This window comes from Leptinotarsa decemlineata, unplaced genomic scaffold, assembly GCF_025532065.1.
Source record: "Leptinotarsa decemlineata unplaced genomic scaffold, Ldec_3_MD MMD2_tig00026317_RagTag_RagTag, whole genome shotgun sequence".
In the NCBI taxonomy this organism is placed as follows: Eukaryota; Metazoa; Arthropoda; class Insecta; order Coleoptera; family Chrysomelidae; genus Leptinotarsa; species Leptinotarsa decemlineata.
In genome coordinates, this window is record NW_027412686.1 from 593,033 (window position 1) to 611,547 (window position 18,515).

Consider the following 18,515-nt stretch of genomic DNA (forward strand, 5'->3'; position numbering starts at 1 on the left):
ACCCCCTCTTCGAGCTTTTTGACTGCTCCAACATTTTCTAAACTTCCAAAAAACTCAGTTCTTTCGCCATCCCACGCATCGTTCGTGATGGTTCAGTCTGCACCAGGTTCCTCAAATCCTCGTCCTGAATTATTGTAGATCGATCATTAGGGGGCTTACCTTCGAGGCTAAAATCTCTCGAACAAAAGTGTCTGAGTGGCTCATCGGTGTCCAACTACTCTTGAACATGAAGGATCCACTTTTCATAACAAGTGACAATCCGATTAAAAAAAGGATCTTTTTGATTGCGCAAAAGCAAATAAAGAACATACTCCGAAACATGACAATTTCTATCGATCGTTCAAATAGTGGGACACCCTCTCTTCGAGCTTTTTGACTGTTCCAACATTTTTTAAACTTCCAAAAAACTCAGTTCTTCCGCCATTTCACGCATCGTTCGTGATGGTTCAGTCTGCACCAGGTTCCTCAAATCCTCGTCCTGAATTATTGTGGATCGATCAATAGGGGGCGTACCTTAGAGGCTAAAATCTCTCTAACTAAATTTCGCAAATCAACTTCAAAAAGTGCATTCATCACCACTATCATGCCAACAGCCTGAAAAAGGGTATGATGAAGGGATGACAGAAGTATAATTGACTAATTACTTCACTTAATCGAGTCTCACATAATTAGGGATTTAGAAAATTTGTTCTCTTCTATGTACTACAGTGCTTTTTTATAGCGTTAAGTTCCCCTGATTAGGGGAAGTTTTTCTGAGATTAGTCCTAGTCATTTTTTAATACAATACGTAAAATTCAGTAACTTCCATTTTTTTCGCATATTTCTAGAGTTTCCTTATTGATTTATCATTTTTCTATACAAGTTATAGAAAAATGATCAAACAAAATTGTTAATTTTTCAGATCTTTGTTTCATTTATCAGATTTTAAACTGATGCCAAGGGCATCATATCGCATTTTCAACACGCTTTTATAAGCTCCACTTGTATTTCTGTTTGTAACCGACTCGATTTTGACTAACTTTGAACGGAATGATTTATTTCATACCTTGTACACTTATCAAGAATCGTTAACTTTGATTTCATAGGTTTATCTCATTATCCAGATCAGGATAGCCAGGATTAAATAATTTTCTCACACAGTCTCTGTGTGACAGCAAGTGAAACAACCACACTGTCTGCACATACGTACGTCTACTCACTTTCTGGCTCGGGCACCTGGCTTATTAGTGTTAATACATTTCGTCGCTATCAGTTGGTCCATTGGCCGAGTGGGTTAATACGCAAATCGTAATCTACACGAAGCAACGGCCTCACCAGGTGTGGGTTCAAATTCCGTCCACTCCCGTCTATGAGTGGAAACAAATATTCGTTTTTTTTCAGCAATCTCCCAAATTGGTGCCTTTCTTGGATTTGGTAGCCCACGGCTACCAACTCCGGAATCGAACCCATCCCCGTTACCCTGTTCAACCATCATAGACATAAAATCTACCATCGACATTTGATAAAGCAGACATCGGAATCACCTCTCAATACTCCAGAATTAACACAATCATACAAGTAAACGTGGGTACGATCTAAGCAACCATAACTGATTTGATGAGCCATTCGCGATTTCACCTTAATATGACACACATCAAAATAACTTTGAGCAGATTGTCACGTGATGTACGTCTTGCGGACTGAGTCATGGCCGGTGGGAGAAATCGTGCATACATACTCATTGTATTGAGGAAGGGGTTTCTCATCGGCCATGACTCAGTCAGGCAGCTGTACTAAAAATTGTGTCTCTCCATTGCTACACAATGTATGATTTCGTATTGAGACTGACAGATGAAAACAATATACGCTATAGCTTGAAAAATTAAAACAAATGGTCTTGAAATAGCAAGCCGAACTGAAAAGTGGAAGATAAATAATAGTTAAAAAAAAATAGATTCACACCAAGATGAAAATATGATTGAAATAAAGTTTGAAAGTTTCCCATCTTTTCCCGGTCTGAAAAAAAATTTATTCACGGTCAACGGTCAAAAAAATAAGTTTTTCGCAATTTTCAGCAAAACGGTAAGTTTCATCATGAAAATTCTCCGGAAAAAAATTGTAGATCATAAAATTATCTACAAAAAATATATCAGTACTTTTTTTCCTTAAAGCCACCGTTTTTTAAATATAACGTAAATGAATCTTCAATTTTTCCATTCGTCAAAGCCACTTTCGAATAGTAAAATATATCGAATATAGCGGAATCAATCCTATCTTTTTCCCAGTGTAGTTACGAACTAACCGAGTCAAAGTTCAAGACAGAATCTGAAAAGCTAACCACGTTCCCAGCCTGTCCTGAGTGGCTCAAATTAAACTGACAAGGCTCCATTCAGTCGTGGTCTGCTAAACTAATTAAGGGTGCCATATCTGACTAATCTAATATTTTCGGTGCAAAGATTCCGCTCTCAGAGTGGAAGTAGGGAACTCTGTTGGAAATGTTGGGCAGTGGCGGAGCAACTGACATTTTTTGTGTTGACAAAAGAGCGAGAAAGTATACTTTCGATTATTTGAGTATCACATCTACTTTTTCCCGTTTTCCCGTGGCTTCATGCAAAAAATGTTGGAAACTTCTGATGGAAGAAAGAACTCCTATCTTCCCCAGGTAGTTTCCCACATTTTTTGTATGAAGATGGAAAAATAGAAAGCCACATGAGATAAAAAATTATTTGGAGCGAAAAGCATATATCAAGAAAAGACATAATGGGAAAATAATGACAGTCTGGTGTAAAGTCCTGCCAGTACTTTCATTATTTTTGTAAAGTTCGAATTATTGAAAATACAAAAGTAAGTATCACCACTTTAATCGGATTCATTTTCGGAAAAGAACTGTAGATTTATCGGGTATCCTTGCAATCAACACAAAGTATGTGTCACCAAACAATAAAATTGGTAACCGTTCTAATTTGAACATTCTCATTTGTTCTGAGGTTGACGAAAATATACAATCTATTATTTTCTGAATCTAATTATCAATTTATGACACAGAGTGAGTGATGGCAGATTTCAATCAGAATGAGTTTCAGATGATATCAAATTTCAACAGTAGTGTCTATATAGGGTTGTGGTGTGTTACTCCAATGACCGTGATATACACGAATTTGTAATGGGCCGAACATACTTGGACCTTTTCTAATTCCTTTTTCCATTCCAATCCAGAGAAGACAAAAAAATCTTTCATTTTCCTTCATGTCAATTTTCAAGGGACAAATTGAATGTTTTCATCCGTGGAAACCAAATATGGAGAATAATTGAATGGAATCGAAGTATTTAGAAAAACATCCCACTTTATGGAATTCGAAATCCATTATTTTCCGGACAGATGAATCCATCTAATAGAAGCAAAATGGGTTTCATAACATCAGTCAACTCTACTCTACCGATCTCTCGATATTGTTCATGTCCTTTTTCAGGCCAAATATTCATATAAAAAACACTTCAAAAACCATCATTAAAATATCAACTGATGACGTTAATTGTTATGAAAGCTCTTTTATGGAGTGTCTTTCAATTTTGTCTTTTTCTATTCATCTTTATCACATATGGATAGAATATATACAAATGAGGATCTTCGCCCCTCTCCTGTGGAGTTGCAGATTGCCTTTATCTCTGTAGTTGTTCGTAAAATAATTTTTTGCTGCGAACTGGTTCATTTTGGGCAAAAAACCCAGGAGATATTTTTCGTTCAGATTGAAACAGGCTTTCGGAAATGACTTTTTAAATGGTGAACAAATAATAAGACAAAAAGTTACATTGGAAATAAATTTTATGGGTTGCGTTTTCCACCACTTACAACCATGGGATAAACCAAATAAATTACTGAATAAGTGTAGTACAAAACGTCAGGTTGATTTCAATATTGTAACTTTTTCAGTGTTTGTGAAAAAAATTGTTATACAAATTTTATGTAGGTACCCCCTTTAAGGTGCTGTATCTTAACAAGGGATGCTCCAATGGAGTTTCTTTATATGAAAGATCCTATCTTTTTTTAGATAAGGAATCACCTCCTTGAATGTTTTACACTTATTCAGTTACACCATGTATTTCTTTTCAGAAAAAATTACAATTAATAATTTGGAATGGAAGTACAAAATCAGAAATATGGTCATCAATTCCGGAATACAAAATTACATTTTTTGTTAAAACCACAAATAGGGGTATCTTCCAGAAGTTCTCAACCAAATGCTAGTATTGAATTTTTGCATCTGAAATGAATAAACTCACTTTGTAATTGCGTTCAAAGCAGGATATGGCATGAAAATTTACAGAAAATCATACTGATATGAAAAATAATTTTGTTGGCAAAGTTTAATATTTGACCTTATTCATGTTCATTTTTTAACATAAGTTCTGCTAGAATTTGGATGTATTTGTTCATTGAACTGAATAATCCATAATAATAATGATTCATGAATTAAAAATTGATTTCATAGGACGCATTATTAGAAGATTTTGGGTGTCTACATATAGGAGATTACCATTTTCTTTCAGGGATAAAAACTCGGTACCTCTGTTATTTCACAAACTGTGTTGATCATTGTTCTCTCATGTGTAGATACTTCCACAGTTATTGTAGAAGCAAAGAAATCTACCACGTCTTTTCTTTTTATTCATTGCTCACTAGAAATGAAACGCTCACAAATTGATACAACAATAAAGGTTTCTCAACTAACGACAGAAAATACCAATTAGAGCAAAATATATTCTGTGTAATTGATGACTCGTTCATTTTGTGAAAATTCATGATCACTTTAATGAAATGAATAAAAACACTTTTGTGTTTTTATATATTATATTATATTATATTATATTATATTATATTATATTATATTATATTATATTATATTATATTATATTATATTATATTATATTATATTATATTATATTATATTATATTATATCATATTATATTATATATATAAATATAAATATAAAAGTTTGTGAGAATGGATGAATGTACGAATGTATGTTTGTTTCTCTTTCACACCTAAACAACTGAACAGATTTAAATTAAACTTCACGTAAATTCAGCTTATACATCAGAATAACATGTAGGCTACAATTCACAATTTTGTAATTTTGGTCATAATATAACGATGAGCATAAAGTATTGAGTTACTCGAAAAAATTCTTGCTGCCTGAGAGCTATCTTGGTGTGAGCTGCGTATACCATTGGAATTACATGAACATCCCATATAGCAATAGATATTCCAGGTATATTTCATGAATATACATTTAAGGATATTGTATTATGCTATGAAGTGCTGGAAGTGCTCCTGGCGAACCTTTGATATATTTTAAGAATATTCCTTGGGAATATTCTTGGAATATCCTATAATATTCTTAGAATATGTAAGGTATATTTTATTAAGAATATTTCAGGAATAGAACCCGAGGAATATTCGTAAAATATTCAGGATATTCTCAGTTTATTGTAGGAATATACAATAGGGAAACACCATAGAATATTCTTTAAATACATTTTATGAATATTCTAGGAATATTTGGAATATTCCAAGAATGTGACGAGTAAACGCTATTAGGCATGTATATATTGCATTTTGATGCAAGATTCACACAAGTAATATAACACATAATATTCATAAACGAATATATTTTAAAAACAATATACACTGAAATATTTGACGTTTCAACCAATATTAAAAATGAAAAATCTAATTCAAAATATTCATTCACTGAATAAAATATTTCTGAATACTGTCATATTACAAATATTAGAAATGTATTCAAATTAGGATGTTCCAACTCTCAAACAAATGTATACTAAAAAATATACTAAAATAACAACTCTGTGAATTCATCAGCACTAATTAAAAAATGATAAATATATCATTTCATTGAAAAAAAAATGGATTACATCAAGAAATAGGTTAGGTTAGGTTTCTCACTTAAAAAAATAAACCCACAAATGAAGTATTTAAAATGAGTGGTATGATGGGTTCTTCAATGAATTTCACTTATTTGAAGTTATCCAAACTTTGCTCACCAGACTAGTTTTCCTTATATTTGTCCAACAATGCATCAGCCAGTGTTTCAATAGTAATACCTGGAACAAAATGTACATTAACGTGCATTATCACTATTTGAAAGTGGCACAATAAAACTGGAATGAAAATCAAATAGATATTTTTCGCATAGGTTACTCATGAACATTTACAACATTTTATGACTTGGAGAGAAACTTGCATTGTCTTGTTGAAAAGTACTCATTACGTTTTCAGTTTCTTGGCGCACCTGCCTGTACCAGGTACCACTCTGTTTCCTTTTGGGCAAATTGATACTATCTTGAAAACGAGTGATAAAATTTATGAAAACAAATGATAAAAAAGAATGTGTCATTCACTTACTTTTCTCTATTGAAGATACACAACTGAAATCACTCTAGTTCAAACATGTACTTAGTCAAACCAACAAATCCCACACACCAACTCTCCTCGAACCTAAAATGAGGTATAGTAGGTTAATCACCATGACTTTACTATCGATACTATTGCATTTTACTAACTTTTCTTGAAGACTGAATATATGCAACTCTCCTGTTTGAAGATCCAAAATCAAACTATTCGCTGTACTGCAAATTGGACAACCCCAAATTATAAATGGTACACTGAACGTGACAGAATTATACTTTGATAATAACACCAACACACCATGCATTACACACGCGAACCTGCCACGTCAACCGCCATGTTGAATCAAATGTCGAATTTAAAGCAAAGGTACCAAGCATTAAGGGACAGCCGCTTTCACAGAGCTTATTCGACTGTCGCGCGCTACACTTCAATTGACCAATGAGAAACGTTTACTCCAATTCTTCACTTCCCCATTTCTCTGTTTCCAGGATTTTTCGCTTTGAATTGAATTTCAAGTACAAAAAGACAAATAGGATGAGAATTAACCAATTTATTGATGCAATTGGTTCATTTATTGGCCCATTCAATTTTTTTTGTCGTTTCCAACAGTTGCTGTTGGAGCAATTCATCCAGAATCTTCGCGTTGAGTTCAAAAACTGGTTAACACTATCAGGGTTATATACATTAGGTTATGCATTCGATTAAGATCTTCAAATATTTTTGTTTTTAATAATATTGAATTATTTGAATACGTTATTATAAGATAATTCAAAATTCCATTGTATAGAATATTCCAAAATATACCGTGGGGATATATTCTAAGAATATACCATATGGTATATTTAATCGACAATATTCTTAGAATATTCAAGGGAGAATAATCCATTTATAGACATTCTATGCACATTCTTTCGGGAATAATCCTACCATATTCATTCAAGCATATTCTATGAATATTTTAAAGGCATGTATATATTCCAAGAATATTCTATGAATATTTGGAATATATACGTTCGTTTTATGATATACAGGGAATATTCCATGAATATCTGGTGCTGTGTGGGATAATATACCGTAAAATTGTTCATCTTGAATAGTTCTAAATAAAAGTCCACGATAGCAAATATCTACCTCTTATGTGGTAGCCACTATATGCAAAATACTGAGTCATAAGTACAATCGAATTGGATACTTTTTTCACAATGCACATTTTAGAATATCTGGTAAATTCTGTCAAAGTATTTAATATAGACAAACTTCGTCTTTTTCTTTGCCTGGTTTGGTGATCCAAAATATTTCCAAATGCGGTTTCTTTCTATTGGTTGGGAAAGGAATCAAAAATGTTCGTAGATGAACAAGTTAGTTTTCTGCCAACGTTTCGGACTTTATTAAATCCATCATCAGGGCTCAAACATTAGTTATCCATGTCAAAAAAACGTTTAAAAAATATGTGTCAGACAATATAGGTACAAACGAAAATGAGGACTAACCAAATGAAAACACATTCATCACAGACACATTAAAAAGAAAGTAAGTAAATTGGACGAATCTTTCAAAATTCATCTCGATAAGATTAACTCGACACAACGCAGTAAGCAATTACGCGTTGCGTATACTGTAAGACGATGGAGGACGATGCGCGAGGGTAGAGGGGCGGTCTGATCAATGAAGCGCCATCGCCCGAACGCGGGCACACTCGTGAGGGCAGTCGTCGTTGACGGTTGTGTCCGTTTTGCGAAATTTCTCTATAGGTAACATAATTCGATTTTCGAAGCTATTCATACTTAGTGCAGTTGGCATATTTTCTATTACTGTATTTTTGAAGTAAAAATATAAATTACTAGAATTTGGATTGTCACGTTGATTTACGTGACAGACCATTTGAACAAATGGATACAATACTTTTTTATCGACCCAAAACTTCAGGTTTTTAACTTCAAAACTGACGAAAATCAATACAATCTTTGAACCCAAACTTTTCCCCTTCGTGGGTGGAAATTCCTGATTTCCTGTCTTCATGCTTATTTATTCTATACAAAAACCCTAACTGCATATTTCAAGATTCTAGGTTCACTAGCTTTGGCTGTACGTTATTATAAGTGTGTCAGTCAATTGATAGGTACCCACTTATAAAATACTAGTTGTAGCCCGCGACATCGCCCGCGTAGAATTCGGTAGTTGTAGTACTAATTAGTACTATGTTGCTGTATCGCTGCTGTTCCAATGTTTTGACAGAATAAGAATCAACGAACTTAGGTGTGCGCAGCGTTATAGAACAGTGCTTTCAAAAATTGTTCTACAGCTCCATCTAGTGGTGAGTTACAGAAAAATTGATAGCCTAAAAACCTTCTCTATGAAAAATTACTTATACATGTCAAGTTTCATCACGATCGGTTGAGCGATGTAGAAGTTTTTACCAACCAACCAAACATCCATTTTTATATATTAGAGTAGCTGTTTTCCGCTATTTTACCCGCGTTACGGTGGGAACCTACCCTATGTGTTATTTCCGGTCATGATCTATCTATATCTATATACTAACTCACATTTGAATCCGTTGAGCTGTTCAGGCGTGAAAAAGTAAAAAACGTAAATTCATACATCATCTTCATCCATCCTCACAAACTTTACGCATTTATAATATTAGTAGGAGTAGGATTACCAATGGATTTCATTCTAATCCTTTCAGTTTTTTTTTTGCTGATGCTATTCAATATTGTATAAGAGGGTACCTATTGATTAACTGACACTATTGTATTAACGTTCAGCTGAAGCTACTGAACCTAGAATCTTGAAATATGCAAGTAGGTTCTTTGTACAGCATAAATAAGTAACAAGAAAGGTTTCTTCGATTGACGACTTGTTTAATTTGTAGAAATTCATGTTCACTGAGGATACACTACAAAAACACACTTTTGTCTATTTTCCACTATATTTCTTTATTATTGACCGGTTTCGGCTATTACACCATTTTCAAAACTAACTGATTACATTTAAATCTGAGTAATTTATACCTATGTTGCTTATTCTATCATAAATGATTTGATATACCTGATATACCTGATACCCGGTACCTGCGTTTCATCTACCTGTAAAATCCATGAATATAACAAAGCTTTCAATATAATGAAGGTTTTGGGATCTGGATTATAGGACTATCATTTAAATCAAGTTGTTCGTTGAGGACAATAGAATTGGGATTTTTCTTGGGATTCATCATTTTCCGTTTTTCGCATGTGTGTAGGATCTTTAAATTAATGATTTTTTATCCGGAATGACATGTTCGTAGTACCTTGTATCAAAATTTCTCCCAGTTTGGCCTGTATATATGGCGGGGCATTCACCACATTCCATTCGATATATACCAGATCTCTTCCCTTTCTCTAATTTAGGTTTGGCATTAAATAATATGTTTCCTAAATTTCCGTTGGATGCGTAGGATGTTTGTGAATTGAATTTTGAGAGATAATTTTTAATATTCTCGGAGATTCTACCAGCATAATTGATACTAACATATATGTGTTCTGATCTTGTGGAAATTGAATATAGTTCTTTCATTATTGATTTTTATTGATATTTTATTATTATGTTGTTAACTAGTGTGGTAGGTATTTTGTTATTAACTGCTATTTGTTTAATGATTGCGATTTCACTTCGGAGGTTTTGATCAGAAAGTGGTAAAGTGAAAGCCCTATGTATCATTGACCTGAATGCAGACAATTTCTGTAAATTCGGGTTGAAAGAGTCAAAAGGTATTGTGCAATCTGTGAATGTGTTTTTTCGGAAAATGTTAAAGTCGAGTTTATCATTGTTTTTGGATATTGTCAGATCAAAAAAATTATCTCATTGTTCTCTTCTATCTCTACGGTGAATTTGATCTTATCGTGTAGACTATTGAGGAATTTCAAATAATGAGATATTTGTCTAGTTGAACCATCGAAGCCTACTAATATGTCATCTACATATCTAAACCAGAACACAATATGTTTATGGGAAAGACAGTTATTCAAAATTAGATTAGTCTCTAAATTGTTTAGGAATATATCAGCTAGTAACGGACTTATCGGTGATCCCATCGGTAGGCCTGAGTTCTGTATATAAAATGTATTATTAAATTTAAAATAGTTTTGTTTTAAACACGTGTTGAACAGTTCACAGAGTTCACTGTTGACATAATATGGGTTAGTATTATGTCTATCTAATATGTTTTTAATCAGGGGAAGGCATTCGTCTGTTGGAATATTTGGAAACATGTTCTTGATGTCAAACGATACTAATTTAATGTTGTTGTTAATTTTTATGTTGTTGAGTTTGTTTGTCAAGTCTATAGAATTTAGTATCGTGTGAGAAGGTTTGAAATTAGTGATCTCCCTGAATTTGCAATTTAAGAATTTTGACAGCTTATAGTTAGGGGTATTGGTATATGAAATTACCGGTCTGGCTGGGTTACTTTCTTTGTGTAGTTTAATTAGTCCATACATCTCAGGTGGACGGGGGTTCATGCAGGTAGTCTTCTTCTTGTCCCATGCTGTGGGAAAAAGGAACGTAGAATGTTCAAGATTTTTCTTCAGATGGAGTGTGAAGGGTTTTGTGGGGTCTTTTTTCAACTCTGTGGTGTCCAATTGTTCTATAATATCTTGTATTTTTGAATCGTATTGTTGTTTAGTCAGACATACTATGCTGTTACCTTTGTCTGCTCTGGTGAAAATTAGTTCTCCTTCTTTTGCCTTCTTGGATATGGTTTTCACTGTCTTCATGACTTTATTATTTGTGGGTGGATGTTCTGCTTTCTTTATCATAGTTGTTAACTTGTGTCTCTGTAATGTTGGGTAGATGAAACGCAGGTACCGGGTATCAGGTATATCAGGTATATCAAATCATTTATGATAGAATAAGCAACATAGGTATAAATTACTCAGATTTAAATGTAATCAGTTAGTTTTGAAAATGGTGTAATAGCCGAAACCGGTCAACAATAAAGAAATATAGTGGAAAATAGACAAAAGTGTGTTTTTGTAGTGTATCCTCAGTATCAAAAAAGGAATCAAAAGTTTCCACCCCCAAGGGGAAAAATAGGAGTTTGAAAATTGTATTGAATTCCGACAGTTTTGAAGTTGGAAACCTTATGTATTTGGGGATAAAAAAATTTTGTAACTATTTGTTTAAACTGCTCTGTCACGAAACTCAATGTAACAAATCAAATTCTACGCCGACAAAGCCGCGGGAAACAACTAGTCAAATATCAAACTAACTAAATAATAGCATCAATTACTCGGGTAAACTTTCAGAAAATATCCGAAATTAATTCTCTGAATACAAAATAACAACAGCTTTCATGTTATCAAGAGCAATAATAATTTCGGGAGATTTCAGTTCAATGTAATAAAGGGAAGAAAATGAATTTGTTGGAAGCCATGGAAATTAATAAATCAATTGAAAACCCAAAACATATACCCGTAAACGAGCAACTCGATTTATGTAGGTATGAACTTTTGAATTTATAGGTTTGACAACCCCTGTAATTTCTACAATCTCCAGTGTTGGATTTTATAGTTGGTATTCTCGTTTATTTAACAACCTCCCCTTCCAGCTCACCGACAAACTCCCTATATAACCTCGTATTCAGATTTCGAATGAATTACTTGTGATGCACCACTGTTTGGAACTTTTGGTGTGGTAATGAATATTACTGGATTTTATTTCAACACCAAACCGTTATTTTAACACCTCAATAGTGTTTCGATAACCAAGTGATCATCTTCAAGAGTAAGATTAAACTGAATATTTATACAATGTTATCCGTATTTGTACCATAGATACCTCTACTAAGTACCTGCGACTTGATTGTCTTAAATTAATTTTACAATGTAGCCTTATGCCACATTGGTATACATTCAGGTGAATCAGATGATTGAAATATTATTTTAACAAGCTGTATAGTACACTATTAGGTATTGTTCCACCATCGTTAATCATAATATCATTATTATTACTTATTTCAACACTCTCGGAACCGTTAACCAGCTGTCGCACCCCAACGAACGTCAACTCTCAAAAGTCGAGACATTTCTTACGAGGTCTTACTTTTCAACGTGTGGTTTCTAATTCAACCTGTCATCATCAAAAGTGTCAAGCAGATTTTCTCAACTACTTGATACATGATTATTACAGATAGTAAGGAAATATATAGTAAAGTATATAATAGGTTTTCCGCTGAGCTGATTGAGAACATTGACTTTTGAATAATATTTCGATATTGTCGTATTATCAGCAAAAGAAACATATTTTTCAGGAAACATAAAGTGAAGAATGTGAATTAGGTAAGTCCTGATGGACCTAATATGACATATTAGCCTGAGGAAAACCATCAGTTATTCTCTTAAAGTTCGGTGACGGATTATCAATCAAAACTCACTGAATCTGTTGATTTTAGAGTTGCTTCCCGGTTCCCAAAAAAAATTCGATTACTCCAATAATTTTTCGTGAGACATACAATTGAAAGCTTTTGAGAAATCGCTCAGAATAGTTTTGTCTATTGCTTTTATTCAAACCTCAGTTACTTCGAAAACCAAATTGACTTACAAACAAGTATCTTTTATCTTTACAATTACCCTGATAGTCAGTAGAAATCATGGTTTCCGAAATAGTATCGTTGAGATAACGAGCATTCCCATTGCTTCTCAGGTTCGTGAACAAGATTCTTTTCATACGTTATATCGGATACAAAACATACGGCCACAATAGAAAATAGCAACATCTTCCGTTTCCAATTCAGTTCTCACTTGAAAAAGACTAAAACGGAGCCATTTAAGAAGCAAAAGAAGTACTCTAGACAACCGCTTTCATCACATTAAATAACACGCTGCGACACGAGAGCTATTTATCTTGTCAGTATTACTTCTACCGAAACAAACAGAAACAAAATGAACAAGTTCATTTCCTTCTCTTTATTCAGTCCTCTTACTTACAGGCTATTTCCTGAGGAAACTGGAGCATTCGGAAGTCAACTTCCGAATATGGATCCTTATTCATCCCCGTTGTTTGAACGGTTTAGCGAAGAAAGAATATATATATATATATATATATATATATATATATATATATATATATATATATATATATATATATGAAGAATTCTAGAAGAGACATAGAAGGACTTAGTATAATCTATACTTACCTACTTCACTTAGACAATCAAAACAGATGCACCAACCATCCTGCTACCAATCCAATATAATAAAAGTCAATCTGCACATCATAATGATTGGAACTATCATTCAATAAACCTCTTTCAAACTCTTTTAACTTAATCAAAAAATAAAATTACATTCAACCATTCATCTATCAATTTCAATATGTGCTGTAAATGACAGGACAACTGTTCACTCTTCCAAGATGTTAACCAAAACAAAATTCTATTCAATTAATTTTTGAAAATTCATCACAAATTTCAATTGCACTTTATTCCTGTCTGATGATAAACTTAGTCACTTTTGCATTCCATACCACAGACATGGATCTTTTCTTTTCTCCTTTTCCAATATTTTAAAAAATATTTTTTGACAAGACAATTGACAGTTGACTTGGACATGTCCCTTTCACAAGATGTATGAAAATTTTTAAAAAATTTATTTTACAACAATCTAATGTTATTAGTGCCATCCACATTTTATTATAATGTTCTCAGTTGTAACCAGTTATCCAGTATCATGAGTGTTCATAAATCATCACATTTTCAAAGTGTTTTAAGAAAACAATTCTTCTCATGCTTGCTTCATATACATAACCTCAACTTTCGTAAGTAATGTACAACAAATTTTGACAATTGTTAAATTTTCATCTTATCATCTAGAATTCCTGAAGAAGAGTCAATAAAGTCTCGAAAGCTTGAACAGAAAAAAGAGTTCTCATTTTTGTTGTCTCCGACTGCACACCCGTTCCAATCCCCGTGCTGTTTCTTAACTTAGCCAGTCGTGGTAACCGTCAACCTCTCTCTCTTCTCTCTCTCTCTCTCTCTATATATATATATATATATATATATATATATATATATATATATATATATATATACCGGGTGTCAACGAATCTATTAGACAAGTCATAACTTCTAGACTATTAGGTGTATAAAAACGAGATTTGGTACAGATAAATGGTATGTAGAGAGGAATGTTTTCACATATTTTTCACTTTCCGGTCGCTTCCGGTTTCAGCGGAAATGGCTCCGGTTCTGAATTTTTAAATGGAACACCCTGTATATTGTAACATTTTTGGATTTCTGAGACAATTCTGGATCAGAAACTGACATTTCCGGAAGTTTTTCAGCCTACTTGATTTTTTCAGAGTCACTTTTAAAATTGCATCTAGGTGGCCATGATCGGACGTAAACTAATCTATGGACCTCAGGTGATATCAGAAAATTGCAATAGCGGAGTTTTAGTGACTAGTGTGTTGAATATGAATGAGACAAGTTTACAAAATAACATTTTCGTGTCTAACTATTATTTTTCAAATGGCGACCATTTTTTGACAAGCACTTTCCGAAAAATGGATTTTTTGACAAATCTAACGATACTAATTTATTTGCGATTGGATTACAAATAAGAACATAAATTAAATATTACTGAGGAAAATACTCGATACAAATTCATTTACCTACTTTTGTCAAGGGTGCCATGGATAGGAATGATGCATAATATTTTGCGGTTATTTCCATCAAGTCCACTTTGGAGAACAAAACGCTCACCTAGGTTATGACAGTGACATAAGCTTTATGAGCAGAAAGTAGAAGTTTCTCTTGATTTTCGTTAATTTTAGTTTAATTTTTCGTCGAAATAATGTATACTCAAAGTGAAAAAGTGGATATGTTGTTATTGTTTGGAGAATGCCACAGAAATTCAAGGAAAGCTGCTGAGTTGTATGCTCAGAGATATCCCAATCGGCAACACCCATCTCATCAGTATTTTCCCTATGTTGAGAGTCGTTTTAGGCAAGAGGGAAATCGAGACGCAGAACAGAGGTTTGTCATAAATGAGGAGACTGAGATTAACGTTCTTGCTATGGTAGAAGTTGACAAAACGGTTTCTTTAAGAGAAATTAGTAGAAAAATGCAGATAAGTCACGAATCAGCAAGAAAAATACTGAAAAAGCACGGATATCGAGCATTTAAATATCAGTTACATCAACATTTGTATGCTGACGACGGCAATAGAAGAGTAGTATTTTGTGATTGGTTGCTTCAAAATCATAGAGTTAACCCAAATTTTATCAACTTCATTCTATTTTTCGACGAATCACGGTTTACAAATAATGGCATGTTTAATAAGCAGAATTGTCGGTGCTGGGCCTAACAAAATCAACATGCAATGAGAGAGGGCAATTTTCAAGAAAGGTTTGGCGTCAATGTCTGGGCTGGTATCGTTGGAAACAGAATAATTGGTCCAATATTGTTTCAAGGTCAGTTAACAGGGGTTAGATACTTGGGTTTTCTTCAAAATGAAATCGAGGATCATCTTAATGATATGCCTTTAGAAGTTTTACGGCAAATTTACTTCCAGCAAGATGGAGCACCACCCCATAATAGCAGAGACGTACTTGATTTTTTAATAGAGCATTTTAATAATAGAGTTATTGCAACCAACGGTCCAGTACGGTGGCCTGCCCGCTCACCGAATCTGACTGTGTTAGATTTCTTCATTTGGGGATATGTAAAAGAAATGGTCTACTATGCAACAGCCCCAGCCACTCTCGAAATCTTAGAAGAAAGGATTCAACAGGCATTTAGAAGTATATCGCCTCAAATGTTACAAAACGTGTTGAGAGAAACAATTGAACGAGCTGAAATGTGTCTTGAACAAGGAGGGATGCACTTTGAAAATTTACTATAGTGGAATTTTCAAGAACTTAGGATATTGCAAAAAATCTAAGTGCATCGCTGAAATTATTAGTTAAATTTGTTAAATTTGTTGATCCAATCGCAAATAAATTAGTAACGTTAGATTCGTCAAAAAATCCTTTTTTCAGAAATTGCTTGTCAAAAAATGGTCGCCATTTGAAAAATAATAGTTAGACACGAGATGTATGAAAATTTTAAAAAAAATTATTTTACAACAATCTAATGTTATTAGTGCCATCCACATTTTATTATAATGTTCTCAGTTGTAACCAGTTATCCAGTATCATGAGTGTTCATAAATCATCACATTTTCAAAGTGTTTTAAGAAAACAATTCTTCTCATGCTTGCTTCATATACATAACCTCAACTTTCGTAAGTAATGTACAACAAATTTTGACAATTGTTAAATTTTCATCTTATCATCTAGAATTTCTGAAGAAGAGTCAATAAAGTCTCGAAAGCTTGAACAGAAAAAAGAGTTCTCATTTTTGTTGTCTCCGACTGCACACCCGTTCCAATCCCCGTGCTGTTTCTTAACTTAGCCAGTCGTGCTAACCGTCAACCTCTCTCTCTCTCTCTCTCTCTCTCTATATATATATATATATATATATATATATATATATATATATATATATATATATATATATATATATATATATATATTTCAATATTAAATTCTACAAAAAGGATTTGCAGCTTTATATCTTCTATCAATTATCTGCGAGCGCTTTCGACAGTTGGTAGACTGTCATCTTCAGTTTGAGGGTGCCTAGAAGATATTATGGGAGTGCATAACATTGGATATAGAATGACGACACTTAGATAACCATGCTCTGTCATATAAGCTGAATATCTACTTAATGCAAAATTTCAGGTCAGTTGGCTGAGGATGAGTGCTTTGAAATTCTGTCGCAAAACATGATGGAAACTAACATAAAAACAAACTTCGCAAATTGAATATAATGGAATGATGTATGAAAATTAACAGATTTCAATTTGAATAAGCCAGTCATTCTAGTCATCAAATACGAGTCGATATGAATCCCTATCATCTGTTATTAACGGGTGAATCTTCATCTTAGGGAAGTAACAAGAGAATCGGGTAACGACTGAAACGATATGCTCCAATGATTATTGGCAATCAAAACCCTCATGACATTATTATGAAAGATCAATCAATCATAAGTGCTCTCAAATCTGTGCCAATTTCATCCCACCTTCACTGTTCTCTGTATCAATTTCCGCTAATTCGTGAAAGAATCTAATAAGCGCTCTAATATGCAATATTCCAATTACCTCCAGAGAGTTTCAAAATCCCTTGATCCGATCTCGTTTATGTCTATACCCCAGAAACACTATTAGATTTAGAATTAATTATATCTGATTGAACAATTGTATTCTTGTAATGCACTGTTTGGAATCTTTGGTGTAGTAATGAATATTACTGGAGTTTTTTTCCCAACACCAAATCGTTATTTTTACACTTCGACACGTGTTTCGATCACAAAGTGATCATTTTCAAGAGGAAGATTGAAAAAAACTCGAGTATTCTTTTCTTAAAGCTCCTGAGAATAGCTTAACAGAACTAGTTCTTGACAGTCTTGTACACTAATATTACTCCAATGCTTCTATTTTGGATTAGTTTGTGGGTATAGGAAATTTTCATAATTCTCAATCCTGGAAACAACAAAAATATAACTTTTTCGTAAAAATAAAAAAAATGTGTTAAGGATTGATCAGGTCCAAAAATATTTCTAATCATGAGTGATCTTCACGAAATGACATATATGTATAGGTATTAGGTATATGAAAACATGCTACTTCAACATGCATCTTATGATATTAATGAATGTTATTAGGAATTTAACGGATTTTTGAACAAATTTTCAGTTTATTCCTTTGAATTATTTCTGATGCCCTTTCGTTGTGCATAAACCTATGCTTGCTATTTCATGTTTTCGGTTCAGAAGTGGTTCGAAAATTTTATGAGATGGAGACATAAATTTATTATAACACAATTGGGAAATGATACTACATTTTGTTTTAACTCCGAAAGTACATTATAATACTCTTTATTCAATTTTGCATAATACAAAGAAATGTCTCACAATAAAATGAAGTGAATAAAGCCGATGAGCGATAAGTGCTATTGCACTTGTTTCGCCATGAAAATACGGATAACTATAACATACATATACAAGTACTAAACAAT

General features: G+C 33.2%; 1 protein-coding gene and 1 long non-coding RNA gene across 4 annotated transcripts in view; one reads left to right on the top strand and one right to left on the bottom strand.

Moving 5' to 3' along the window:
* The window catches only part of LOC111511924 (follistatin-related protein 5), a 673,378-nt gene that overhangs the window by 434,399 nt on the left and 220,464 nt on the right, over nt 1-18,515 (top strand). The window lies entirely within an intron of this gene.
* Nucleotides 5,897-6,760, bottom strand: LOC111507632 (uncharacterized). Of its 2 annotated transcripts, none has more exons than XR_002722417.2 (3): nt 6,563-6,759; nt 6,405-6,497; nt 5,897-6,103 (listed from the first exon to the last, which is right to left on the bottom strand). It is a non-coding gene; the product is annotated as an uncharacterized lncRNA (long non-coding RNA). The 2 variants fall into 2 exon arrangements; XR_012467159.1 differs by lacking the exon at nt 5,897-6,103 and adding an exon at nt 6,195-6,341 and having other exon boundaries at nt 6,563-6,760.